The sequence below is a fragment of the Pteronotus mesoamericanus genome, unplaced genomic scaffold (genome assembly GCF_021234165.1).
Source record: "Pteronotus mesoamericanus isolate MK-2021 breed Mesoamerican mustached bat unplaced genomic scaffold, CSHL_Meso_final contig_105, whole genome shotgun sequence".
NCBI classification, from domain to species: Eukaryota; Metazoa; Chordata; class Mammalia; order Chiroptera; family Mormoopidae; genus Pteronotus; species Pteronotus mesoamericanus.
In genome coordinates this window covers 8346290-8359854 of record NW_026555006.1, presented here as the reverse complement: position 1 = coordinate 8359854, position 13565 = coordinate 8346290, and the positions used below count along the sequence as shown (strand labels likewise).

The 13565-nt window shown below is 39.8% G+C and overlaps 1 protein-coding gene across 1 annotated transcript in view; it reads left to right on the top strand.

Annotated features, from left to right (window-relative positions):
- The first annotated feature begins 2785 nt into the window (after positions 1-2785).
- The window catches only part of DAB1 (DAB adaptor protein 1), a 566428-nt gene continuing 555648 nt past the window's right edge, over positions 2786-13565 (top strand). The window contains exon 1 of the mRNA XM_054573791.1: positions 2786-2825. The gene's annotated coding sequence lies outside the window, so the exon portion shown is untranslated. The remainder of the gene's footprint in view (positions 2826-13565) is intronic.

Genomic DNA, 13565 nt, shown 5'->3' with positions numbered 1-13565 from the left:
GGATACTATTTAAACAAAGTTTTTCAGTATGCAAAACAGTCCTATTTGTTGTTTATGGATGCAAACATGTATTAAAAGCAGAAAAACATGCATGAACCTTTAGAAGAGTAGTTATCTTTATGGATTTAGGAAAGAATTCATGGGAGACTTCTCTTTGATTTACAATTTTTTTGAAGGATAAGTCTGCAGCAAATATGGCAGATGATAATATGAGACCAGACTGGTGGCAGTACATAGGTTTTTGTTATAATTATGTCTATACTCAACTTCATGCTTGAAATATTTAATAAGAAAAGAAATAGGAGGCTATTTAAGTGTGACTACAAGGGAATAAGTTCAAGCCATAGCATATCAAATAGTAGTATGTGTGAAATTGTAAACTGAATTTTGTTGTGAGTCAAAGACTGGGTGCAAATTTAGATTCACTGCTTTCTTTTCATAACAATTGATAAGATTGGGATTTTAAACCAGACATTTTACATTTAAATCTTGACTCAGACATTTAGTAAATATTTTAAAATTGGGCATTAGTTTCCCTATTTTTGAACTGTCTGTGGTTAAAGACAAAATAGAGAATAGAGAAACAACAGAGAATCAACAAAACCAGGGTTTGGTTCCTCAAAATGATCAAGAAAATTTACAAACCTCTTGTTATATTGAAATAAAAGAGAAGAGATCCAAATAACCAAAATCAGAAATGAAAGAGGGGATGTTACTATTGATGTTACAGAAAAAAAATGATAATACAAAGTAAAAAATAAAAAATAGTACCTCCTCATATATTTATTATAATATGTGATAAAATGAAATATTTGTACAATGCTTAGCATACATCATGGCACATGATGAAAAGGAAGACTGGTGTATGTTTAAGAGCTCCAAGTGTTGATATAAACAAACATGAGCTTGAAGCCTTGTTTGAATGCCATGCTTTCTCTTACTTTATTTTTTTTGCAATAACCGTATCAGGTTGGTGTTATTTTTATGCCATTTTATACATAAAAAACTGAGCCTTAGAAAGGTGAAATAACTGTCCCAAGATTGCCCAGCTCTTAAAAGACAGATGGGATTCAAATCAGGTCTACCTCCAGAGGAATATAACTGTAAATTATCTTGGCTATCTTTCCCTAGTTTTATTAATAAACTAAATTGAATTTTATAAAATATTACAATAATCTATCCTGTAGCTTTTTTTTCTTTGAGCAGAAAGTCAACCAGCCATTGCTGATTAAAAATAATAACAAGTACCTACTACTTAGTTTATGTACATGCAACTCCAAACATGTAAAATGACAAGTTGCTGTAATGGAATATCGTTACTAGATAAATATTTCTGCCTTAAACAGATTCTTGGTTTTGGAATACATTGGAAGATCAGTAGGCTGTGATATTCCATTATGTTGAGTTTTGTATTTTTTTTTATCCATAGGCTTTTTCTAGGTTCCACTGTCTTTCCTGAAAAATTGCTCTCTCTCTGCTTGCCATCTTCTATCTTCTGTGAATCCAAATGGAACTTAACTTTTATTGTCACTGATTATTTTGAATGAACAGCTTTCTTAATGTAATTTTTGTCATGTCAGTTTCATTTATTAAATCTTTTATTCATTTATTCACTCACTCATTCCTTCTTTTATGCAGCAAATATTGATTGAGTGACAACTATGAGCTCATCTCTGGGCTAGGTTCACAGAACCAAGGGTTAAATAAGGAGTGATAATTTCCTCAGTGAAGCTCAAAATTAGAGGGAGGCAGAGATGGAAATGGATAATTTCAATGTGGTGTTACCTTCAGAGTGGAGTTATTGCTGGGGGCGCATGGAACATGGAACCCCCAATGAAATGGGGGAAGTAGGATAGAAATGATAATGTTGCAGTTGAAACTTCTCTTTGTATGTTTGTCTTCTGTCTAGAAAAATAATGCATGATCTTTGTACAAAATTTGCAAAACATAAAGAAATGAGAGCAAGCCAGAATCATACTAAAAGAGATAACCACTAATTAGCCATTAGCATATTTTTAAGACCAACTTTTACATGGATGAGCTCAAACTTTACAAACAATGTTGTATTATATATTTTCCCATATTCTGAAAAAAATTGTAATTATTTTTATATATGCATAAGATTATTCTATGTAGAAATACTAACATTCACTTTATCATCCTTATATTGGTTGTTTTACCCTTACAAATTATATAGAAATAATGTCTATCTCTGTGCATAAATATTGGCCTGAAATTTGTGATTTCTTCTTCGAGAAGGAATCCTGAAGGTGACTTACAGGTTAGAAATATGACCACTTTTATGGCTCTGGCCATTTTTTCCAGCTCCCTCTTCTTTACGGATCTCAAGGCAAGGGGTCAATCCTTTAAGAGAGTTAGAGAATTTAAAATATGGGGAAGTTCTTTCAAAATTCTTACATGCTTCTCTGTGTGAGAGTGCACACACACATAACATCTCAGGAAGAAGCACCCATAGACACACATATACACATATCCTGACTCCCTCTTACTTAAGAGGCATTCTGCACCATTTCTTGCTCATTACTTACAATGGGGCTGCATTTGTTGATTTTTTTTTTTTTTTTTTTTGGGTGTTTGTGTTTTTGTTCCATCCATCTCTGTGTTTCCAGGACCTAGTATATGGTAGAAACTTAGTAAATGTTTCTTGAATGAAAGAGACAGAAGAAAAATAAAACCATTATATCATTAATATTTACTTTTTGTTTAATACTTCTTTTGTTTGTTTTTCAGCGTTCTGCAAGACATGGTGGTAAATCTTGGCCCCAAGTCTTCATGATTGACGTGCTCTTTTGTACAACTCAAAGGTAAAGCCGGCTGTCTTGCTGGTGTGAGGCAAATATTTCTCTCTGAGAAATTTACTCTCAAATGTCTCTGGGTCCTCTTGAAGTTATGGCTTTCATGCTTTGTGTTCCTCCCTAAAACACCCTGGGGGGAGCATCATAGAGCCTTTGGGAGCTGGGGCTTAGGGTGCCTATTCTCTGCCCTATTAAGTGTTTGCGGTTAAAGAAAGAGAATATTGATTCTCTTTCTTCTCTTTAAGAACCTGGTAAATGTCATTCAAAGACTTACATTTTCCTGCCTGGATTTTAACCTCACCTATTAGATTGTCTCAGATTGGTTTGATTTTTAAACACAACTATGTTAGCACTCTTTCTTCAAATGCCCCTGTTTCAATATGTTTACTAGAAGGAACCATCCTCATTGTGGGAACTGAAGTCAAACCATATGTAAGATAAATGTTTACATAGGAAACAGACTTGGAGATTTATGCGCTTAAGAAGCAGGTGCTATTATTTTGAAGTCTTCAACTTTTAAATAACGGCAACACTGAATTATTTGCTTTATATGGGGAGCCAGGAAGGTACAATTGAAAACGCCTATTCTTTTGAGAAATTAGAAGCATTCATTCCAGTATCTATTCCTTGCTTACCAGGGATAATGCTGAACGAGTCACAGACTGGGGGATGGATGTCCCTTCCAACACTTCTAATTAGCAGCACTGCCCATTAGGGTGAACAGAGTGTGTTTCCCTGCTGCAGATGACCCCCAACCCCCCTTAAAGGAAGGAGAAATCTTATTCTCCACAAGGTAATATTTATCTCTTCCCCAGCCAGACAAGCATAGAAAATTAAACAATAGTCCGTTAAAAAGCCCAGCTAATGTATTTATCATTTCCAGTTTATGTGAGTTTGCAAGGCAAATACGAGTGGTAGCTATTTGTTATGGGACCTTGGGGAACAGTGGAGTTGGAGAGGGAGCTGGGAGGCTGGAGGATCTTAGACTTGTAAAAATTCATTAAAAATATGAGGAGCTATTGGAGACAGAGGAAATTAATTACTCTGAGGGACTCAAATGTCACTACCTATTTAAGTGACCTGGAGAGGAGGCTGAGAGACCCATTTTCTGAGGGTTTCTGTATAGAAGAAGGTTGGGAGCTGGGATTCCTCAGCTGTCAATTTTTGCACTTCCTTGGTGACTTATTGACATGTTAACCTGGCTTGTGCCCCAGCCTCCTCTAATGAGTAGAGTTAAATGAGAAATGGGGGTCGGGGTGGGGGGAACACCCTCCCCTGTAGGTTGGCCAGGTTATTCAGAGGAGCTCACCAGGCATGTAAGTAACTGCCAGACCTAGGGGAAGCCGGTAATTTACCCCAATGAAGATAGAGGCAGACTGTTTGCAATGGGACTGAGTTTGGTCTTTTATTATTGCTTTTGCATCCACAAAGCTGTTCTCTAGGTGAAGTGAATTTGGGAAGACAAATTAAGGTTTCCTACCTAAGGAGGACTGGAGAGCAGTAGCTTCTGAAAACAGTCATCTTTTCTAGATTGCTTGTCTAATAAATCTCTCTAATGCATTCTGCCTATAGACAGAGGTTGAAAATATATAGGTACATGATGATTTAAAAGTTTAAAATCGGTAAGCACCCAGAGTAATGCAGTAAAAGCTTTCTCAGGTGTGTGCCTTAGTTAGATGGAGGAATTAAAGATTTTATTCTGAACTCTGCCACTCAGCAGCCGTGAGACCCTCCACCAGCCACCACAGTGCTCCAAGTGTCTGTTGTATTATTTACAAAGTGGAATTATCGTATGTATCTTCTGTGATTGTTAAGATCAATGTGTCCAGAAGAGCTTTGGAGGATGGAAATATGAGACAGGTGTATGGTAGCCATGTGACACATTGGCATTTCCTGTTTTCAGAGTCTTGGTTTTTAAACATTGAGGCTGCTCCATGGCCTTTGTTCCCACCTGGGACAGGGTTAATGGGCTCTGCAGTGTTCTCCTGGCTTGCTCAGTTAGGAAGAGTGAAAACACACCAAAGACAAATCAACAAATGTTGCCCTGAGGACTGCGTTTGGGAGACATTTCTCACAGTTTAGAAAAAAATTAAAGAATGTGAAGCAGAGCTTTGGAGAGAATTGGAATCCTAAGTGTTTGCCTCTGAGACCAGTCCTAAGGAGTGACCACTTCTCCAATTTGAAAAAATCCTGTCCCTTTGAAGTGGAAACAAATCATGCATTGAAGATGGTAGAGATGTTGGAAGATTATTCATTTATTCCTAGAAAAAGATGATGATGAAGTAAAAAAAAACTGAGACAGAGTCAGTGGGGACACAGAAGAGAAAACTTAGAGAGGCCTTGGAAGGGATTCCAGGCTTTTCAGTATCCAGGGTGGGTGACATGCACTTAGAAGAGGGGAGCAGAGCAGTGACTTTAAGCTGGAGAATCTTCCCAAGGCATTTGTAATGTCATTAATAGAAACCATTAAAAAAAATGCAGGATACAATCCCTTTGTTCAAGGAGCTCAGACTGGTAAACAATTAACAATCATAGAGTAACACAAAAGCCCTGGGCTGAGAGGCAGGGGGCTATTGAGCTGGACCTCAGAGGATGAGAAGCCTTGTGCCAGATGACAAGGGGTTTGAGGCAGGACATTCCACAAAGCAGCTGCTCACAGCGGCACTGAACCACAGCTGCCCAAGCGCACAGTGAGGATGCCGGTCTGAGAGCTGCACACTTGGCTTGTTCCGTTCTTCCAGCAGCCAGCATTTTGCACAGCAGCGTGCGCTCAGTGATTTTCAAAGGCCTCTGTTCCACTGCTGTCTCCTGGAAATAGACTTGAAGGATTGCCTGCCTGTTCTCATTAGCCAACCCCAAAGTGGCCTAGGGTCTGACCTGTCCTGAGAATGCCCAGAAAGCATCCCCAGAGACTCAATTCTGAATAATTGCCTAAAACCACTATTCCCATCCTTTGGTGTTTGGTTGTGTGTTTTGTTTTGTTTTGTTTTAGTTTTTTCACCCCACTTACCTTTTAAAATTGCTTGAAACTCTTCAATTGGCTTTACTGAGCTGCTGGCTATTTACTTATTGTGTGAATAGGATGTGTCTGCCTACATATTCATTTGTATTCATTTACAGAATCATAGGTGAGACATCATTATGCCTTCCCATCTGGGTAATAGGACAGGAAAATTTTTCCTGCTGCTCTTCCTCCCTTCTTCCCCTTCTTGAATTCATCCCTTGAGTGCCTTGCGTATGCTTCCTCATTTACTTTTATTTTCTCAGATTTTCTGTTTACCCTTCTACTTTTCTTCTTTCTTCTGATAGAACCACGTATGCTTCAACTTGGAAGGAAGTAGGAGATTCTAGATACCAGGGAGCTCAACTGCAAAAACTTTGAGGGGGTTCTTAACCACGTGGTATTTCCCCTTATCTGTTATTTTTGGTGGTGGCGTTGCTTTTCAAAGCTCCATGTCTTGGATTTGAATCTCTTCTCTGACACATTACAGCTGCCTGACATTGAGCAAATCATTCTCTTTAAGCTTCAATTTTCACATCAGTAAAAATCAAGGAGCAATAATACTTTCCATACAAAACTATTGTAAGAATTTAATGAGGGAGTACATATGAAAGGGTCTGACATGTCATATATCCTCAGTGAAAAATGTTAGCTATAATCGTTGCTTATAATAATAATACAAGCTATTATAAAGCCTTAAAACACAAAAGGCAGATGTGTTGATCTTTGGCAACAAGGAAAGGAGAAGCTGGGAAAACTTTCTCATTCTTTGGTTGGTCTTAGAAAATGAAAATCCCTAGGGACAAAGGGGATGAACGCCATGGGTACACAGGGAGCCCTCTCTGGCTTAGGGTGACCTAGGTGTTGAACAGTGGTAAGACCTCCTGGGTCCTCTGAGTTTCTGCTGGGCCTCTGGTGAGCATCTAAATCAACTGTTCCCCAGATACAATATTCCTTCCCAGGAGGTATGGCGGCTTGGTAATGTGCGCATTTGGTTAGGTTGAATTATATTATTCAGTTTTGTTGTTGTTGTTTTTTAATCCTCACCTGGAAATATGTTTATTGATTTCAGAGAGAGGGGAAGGGGAGAGAGAGAGAAGCGGGAAGTGGAGAGAGAGAGGGGATAGGGGGTGGGTGGAGAGAGAGAGAGAGAAACATCAATTTGTGGTTTCCAGTACACACCCTGACTGGGAATCGAACCCACATCTTTTGGTGTATGGGACAATGCTCCAGCCAACTGAGCCACCTGGTCCGGGCTCATAATTCAGTTTCTTGTATGTTTCTAGTTAGGGTGGGCCGCAGGGAGATTCTTGGGATATTTGGAAAATGGAAGGGAAGCAGCAGCCACTTTGTAGCTCATATATTGCCACCGATCTGCTGACTCACTTCCTCAGCTTGAAGCTGCATCTGGGCCTGCAGCAGCTCCCCTTGGCCCAGACCCTCCCCCAGCTTCTCCAGCTCCTTATCTAGTTGTGTGTGTTCAGCGCCTTGAGAGAAAACCCTGGTTCCATGGGTCCTCCACATCAGCAAGCTGGGAAGCTGGGAAAACCGAGGTTCCTGTTAGTTCTCAGGGAGTCTCAGCTCATGCTTGTGGGTTCGGGGCTACTCCTCATCACTCTCAGATTAGCTCCTACTGGGGTAGGTAAAAGCCAATGATGATCAGGTGTTGGACTTTAGAACTCATAACAGAGGAACAAATTAGTGCACTTTTATTTTTTAATAAAAAGAAGTATCTTGAACCAGTAATGACCTAATTCTTACACTATTCAGGGTCAGCCATAATAACTTTTTGCCTAAATTGTTTTTTGCAGAAGATTTAGGTTGACGAAATTCAGTGAATATTTGTTCCTTTAAAAATTGCTGTGTGTACGTGCATGCATGCATATATATGTGTCTTATAAATCAAATTCTTATAAAAATTGTACAGAGCTGACCAAAAAAGGGCAAAACACCAAAATATGATAGGATGACTAAAAATTATCTTATATGAACCAGAATTTAAAACTAACAAAAAAGCCAATACAGAAAGTAGAACATCCTATTATAGAGCTGACTACAAAAAGGAACTAAAAGCCATAATGAAGAGACTTTTAAAAACTGACACAACCAAGTGATGAAATTAAGTCTATACAAATGAAACTGTTATGAATGGATAATGTAGATGTCCACTCAAAGAAACGAGCCGCTGTCCTCTCCAGCAAAGGCAGGTGAGTAAAAGAGGTGACTCGAGAAACATCCTATTCTTAAGCGTGAATAGGTAACCAATTATGAGCTCACAAACCTGGTTAGAAAAATCTCTGTAATTGGCAGATGTATGGCTCCTAGATGAACACATGGAGGATATAGGTGACAGCTGAAATTCACTTTTGTGGCCAAGGCTCACCCTGCTGTCCTACATATATTTATCATTAAATAACAGCCAAAGTTGAAGAAATAGGTGGTTCACCCTCTGTCCCCTGCCATGCATGAGTACACACATACATGTGTACACACACATACACACACTGCCTATCTCACAAGGATCAAATGAGTGCTATTGCACAATGTCTGGCACATGATAGGTCCTCAAAAAAAATTGTTGGATGGGTGCATGTATTAATGAATTGCTAAGGAACTCAAGGGGAAAGTCTAGAGATATCAGTACACATGATGACAGCATCCTGGATGAAATGAAATGAGGAAAAATGCCCAGTAGAATTACTTTACTGAAGATTTAACACGTTGATGTTCATAACACCTCACCTGCCAAAGGTATTCTATTCAAAATGAATGAAGCAACAGAACAGGATTAAATTGGCACAGCTGGAGGAGGCCTGCCTGTGTGTGAAGAGCTGAATGTTATCTCCAGGCAACGGATGGAGTTGTAACATGAGGATTCTTATTTTTAGTGTTAGGGAAAAAATGATTTTGAACCAAGAGACACCTAGAATTGATAAGGGAAGATCGGACCTTGAGGGAGGGAGTGGATATATAATAAGCTCAGACCAGGAAGGCTGAGCAAAGAATTGAAATAGAGGGGATTTCTGTGGAAGGGAATCTGGTTATTTCGGAGTGGCACCAGAAAGCACAATGAGGTCGACTAAGGCATCTGGTCAACTAAGGTCCCCACTGCCTGGCACAAACTACATCAGTGTAGGCACCTAAAGGTTAGGAATCAGCTTCCTATGAGTAAAGAAGACTAGTAACCCCTCTGTGTGGACATGTCTGCATCCTTTGGGAAACAGGGAAGCTCTTTATTAAGTCACTTAGCATGATATAATTATCTACATTTTTCTCTTATGAGAACATAAAGAACTCTTTATGTTCCAGGACCATGTTTTTTGTCTTTTTCTGTTTTGTTTTGTTTTGTTTTGGGGGGGGGGGGATTTGTTGATGTTGTTTTCTTCTGCATCTTTATTTCTAGTATTTAGCTTTAAGAATTTTAAAAGAATCACTAAGCACCCCCATATGCTAATAATGATAAATCTCATCCTAGATATGAAAGGAAGCTATTTTTATCCACATTCATCAGTAATGAAAAAGAGGATCAGAGAGGTGAAGGAGTTGGTTCAAAGTCTTACAGCTGGTAATTTTTGAATGAAGAATTGAACCTAGACCTGCCTGGATGGAACCTGTGATCTGTCCATTCGTTATTCCCCTAAGCATCAGAACCTACGATCAAGAAATTAGGTCCTTACTAAAGATTTCTTGGAAAGCAGGAAGGAGAAAAAGAGGGATGATAGATAATGAGAGGGCAGAGGAGAAGATGTAAATACAAATAGCCAGACTTTTAGAGATCCATTCTGAACAGATCAGAGACAAATGTGCCTGACACAGAGGTTATGCGGGGTGGTATGAATTACGAAGGAAGTAAAGTCAACTGTTAGAATGTTTGGTCAAAGTTGGGAAAAGGCATAAGAGTCTTGGATAAAGCAGAAAAGTCTGCCAACTGGCTCTTCTGCAAATAACTAACCCCACCCCACCTACCTCACCTTCATCCCCCCAGCCTCAGTTTGCTAATTGTGTCCATTAACAACCTTAGAGGAAACTCTTATGATCATGTTTTAGGAAAGAGAAAATTAAGACTCAAATTAAGAGTTTGTAGAATTTACTTATGCCAGGAGTGATTTTGAATGCAAGTTACCAGGATGAAGCTACCCGGGCACCAAACATTTTAGGAGTATCGATGTTTGCTGTAAGGTGACTCTCCCAAAGGAAATTTCTATAGGAATTTTGTCTTGACAGCCAGCTTCGTTTAAGCCAAGCCTGTCTCTTCTTGTGAACATTACCAGGGGAAATAAAAAAAACCCTCTAGAGCTTGTTTGCCCTTAGGTTTTTCACCTTTCTGTGTTTAACATGTGGCTCTAATGTTCCTCTATTGCCGGTGTCTTTATGTATCAGTGTCTCTTTGCTGGGGACACCAGTTCTGTTTGTCCCATTGAAGGTAATGCTCCCAGATGGCTCACAAATTAGGTTCAATAAAATGTAGTCATTCTTCTCTTTCAGTGAGCCTTTGGTGCTGAACCCATTTAACTTACCTATTATCCTATTTCAGTTGTTAAATTCTAAACATGGATTGATTAGGACAGGGGACTAAGCTCTCTGGTTAGTGCAGAAAGCTTTTTGAAGTGGATAGAAGGACAGCTTTGGAACTAAAAACCTGATATAAGGTTCACTTTGCCACCTGTCTATGTAGACTTAGTTTCTTGTGTCTCCCTTCTTCCTCACTCATGCGGCATCAATTTCCTCACCTGTAAAAATGGGAATCAGAGGTGACTGGGAAAAGCAAGTGGTAGCATATGTGATAATACTTGATAAAGTATAAATAATTATGGAAAAATAAGTTAGCATAATGCATTTAAATATTAATAAAAAACTTGAAACTGGAAACATACCACTTACTTAGAAATCCTAAGGGGAAAATAATGGAATCAGGACATTCTCGGATTATTAGGAATCTCAGAGATCAGCTACTTCAGTTTCCTTTTTGACAGATGAGGAACCTGAGTCTCCAAGTGAGGTGGTAACATGTATTAAATCACAGAGCAAATGAAACAGAGTTGAGCCTACAACTCTTGTGACTTAGTCCTCCATTCATCTTTGATCCAAAGGCTTCTACCCTCTTCTTTCCCTGTTTCTGTATACTGCCTGCTGTAGCCCTCTATGGAACTGCTCAAACCAGGAGCTTGAAACTTCACATACCAAGTGATACTAGCTCTGTTTTTAAAGGTAATGCTCCCAGATGGCTCACAAATTAGGTTCAATAATGTGTAGCCCATGCCTTTTCCAATGTATTTATGAGGACATTTTTTTGGCTACGATTAGGGAAAGAATGTTGTAGATTTGGTGAGGATGGCTTACCCAATGTGATTTCTTCTGGATTTTATAGAGTTCACTCTTTCAGCCCTGAAGGGAGTGTCTGAAGTATCTATTGATTCTGCCTCTGAAATATACTTAGACATGTCCTTCCCTCTCCAACACGATACACTGTAAGCTCCTAGAGGGCAGGAACCTTGTCTATTTTCTCTTTTGTAATGTATCCCCAGTGCTCATAGCAGATGCTCAGAAGGTATTTGTTTGATGGAAGAGTGAATCCCCACTGCCATTGCCTTCGTTCAAGGTCACGATGTCTTTCTCAAGATGCTTGTAAGTACTCTACCTATAGCCTTACTCCTTCCAAACCCTCCTAAACCCTGCCCTCTGGGCATCCTACTAAATTACAAATATGAAAAGGCCACTCCTGTGCTTAAAATTTGTTGATGGCTCTCCTTTGCCTGATGGAATTGGGAAAGTATCTGACTGGAGACTTTAAAAGTCTTTATAATCTGGCCCCAGACTAACTTCCCAGTCTCACCCTTAGACTCCTTTCTCCCATCCACCTTTCAACACACACACACTCAGGGGCGCGCGCACACACTCAGGGGTGCGCGCGCGCACGTGCACACACACCCGTATTTATTGTCTTCAACCTGGAACGTCCTTTCTTTCCTTTACCACATATTGAACTCCTACCTGTAACTCAAGCACCTTCCAGGCATCCCTTCCCTACCTGCTTTGGTCTCCTCACCCGTGATTAGGCAGATTCCTCCGGAGTGTGAGCGGCAGCTTTAGTCCCTGTGCTTCAGGGAATGGGAGATAATCCTGAACTGTTGCCCCTACCCTTCAGTGATGCAGATGACTGAGGTGAGGCCCCACCTAAGCCAAGTTTTCCCGAGGAGAGCATTTGCACTAGATCACCACTGAGAAATAGCAAGGAGAGCGGGATGCTTTGTGCGCCAGGGTCTGGAAAGGCGCGGAGGCTTGCTCGCCATTTCAGAGGACGCGCTTTCTCACCAGGTCCCAGCCACCTGGTCTCACTGTCCTTACCCAGTGCTGCTGGAAACGTGTTGGTCATAAAAACAAAATAATAGAAACACTGATTTTTATCTCCTTACTTAACTCTAACAAAGTTATCACACATGATTTATTGTTTTTATTAACAAAAAGTAACAACACTTATTCCATGGCTTAGAAACTAGAGAAAAGACAAAAAAAATAATAATAACCACAATCACATGGGTGTATTTCTTCCTGTCTTTATGTAGATATATTTTATATGACTGTTATATTTTACATAAAAGCCCGGTTTGTTTGTTTCACTCATACCGTATTTTCCTGAGGTGCTAGGTATTGTTAATATCAATCACTTTAAATGACTGAGTAATATTCCATTGAGTAAGTGGACTGTTATTGGAAAGATCCACTGTAATTTATTTAGTCATTTTCCTATTGTTGAAGATTGGTTCCTTGTAAAATTTTACCTCTGTCAGTAATATACAAAGGTGACTTTATATACAGATATATTCTGCTCTGGAATTATTTCCTTAAAATGGCTCTGACATCACATCAATTACTAATTAGTAAACATTTCCCCTTAAAAACATTTGATGCCCCTTTGCATCCTTCCTCCCTCCAAGGTAGAGGTTAATCCCTTACTCCTTCATAAGGAATTTGAAAACCTGCATACGCTGGCCTTTTTCTAAGTGTCAGCATCATATCTTTTTTTAAAAAAAAAATTTTTTTTAAGTCCTCACCCAAGGATATGTTTACTGATTTTAGAGACAGAGGAAGGAGAAGGAGGGTGGGAGGGAGAGAGAGATAAAGAGAAAGAGAGAAAGAGAGAGAAACATCTGTCAGTTGCCTCCTGTATTTGCCCTGAATGGGGATCAAACCTGCAACCTACATAAGTGCCCTGACCTGGTATTGAACCCACACCCTTTGGTGTGCAGGACAATGTTCCAACCAACTGAGCCACCTGGCCAGGGCCCAGCATCATATCTTTATCACTCCCTGCATTTCATGTTACCCCCAGCCCCCTGTCCTGCCTGTGGTTCTGACACACACCAAGCTGTCCTTGGAGTTCTGTGCTGCTGCTCAGGCTGGGCCTGAGATGTTGCCCAGCCCTGCGCACACCCTGCATACAATAACCCTTTGGCTACAACTCATACCAGACGGCACCTCCTTTGCTGGCTAAAACAAGGTGATTTAGGCAGTTTCCCCATGATTCCCCATGCATGCCTCTGTCATCACGCTTATCACACTCTGCTGAAAATTCATGACTCCCTGAAGCTGGGAATGTCTTTTTTCCCATTGTTTCCCCATTGCTAGCACAGTACTCAACACGTAGGTAAGTGTAGAATAGGTGATAAGCAAACCTAACAATAGATTTGGCAAGTGAGACGTCCCTGTAATATGTTATGGAAAGAGTAAATGACTGTATTTGCAAAGTA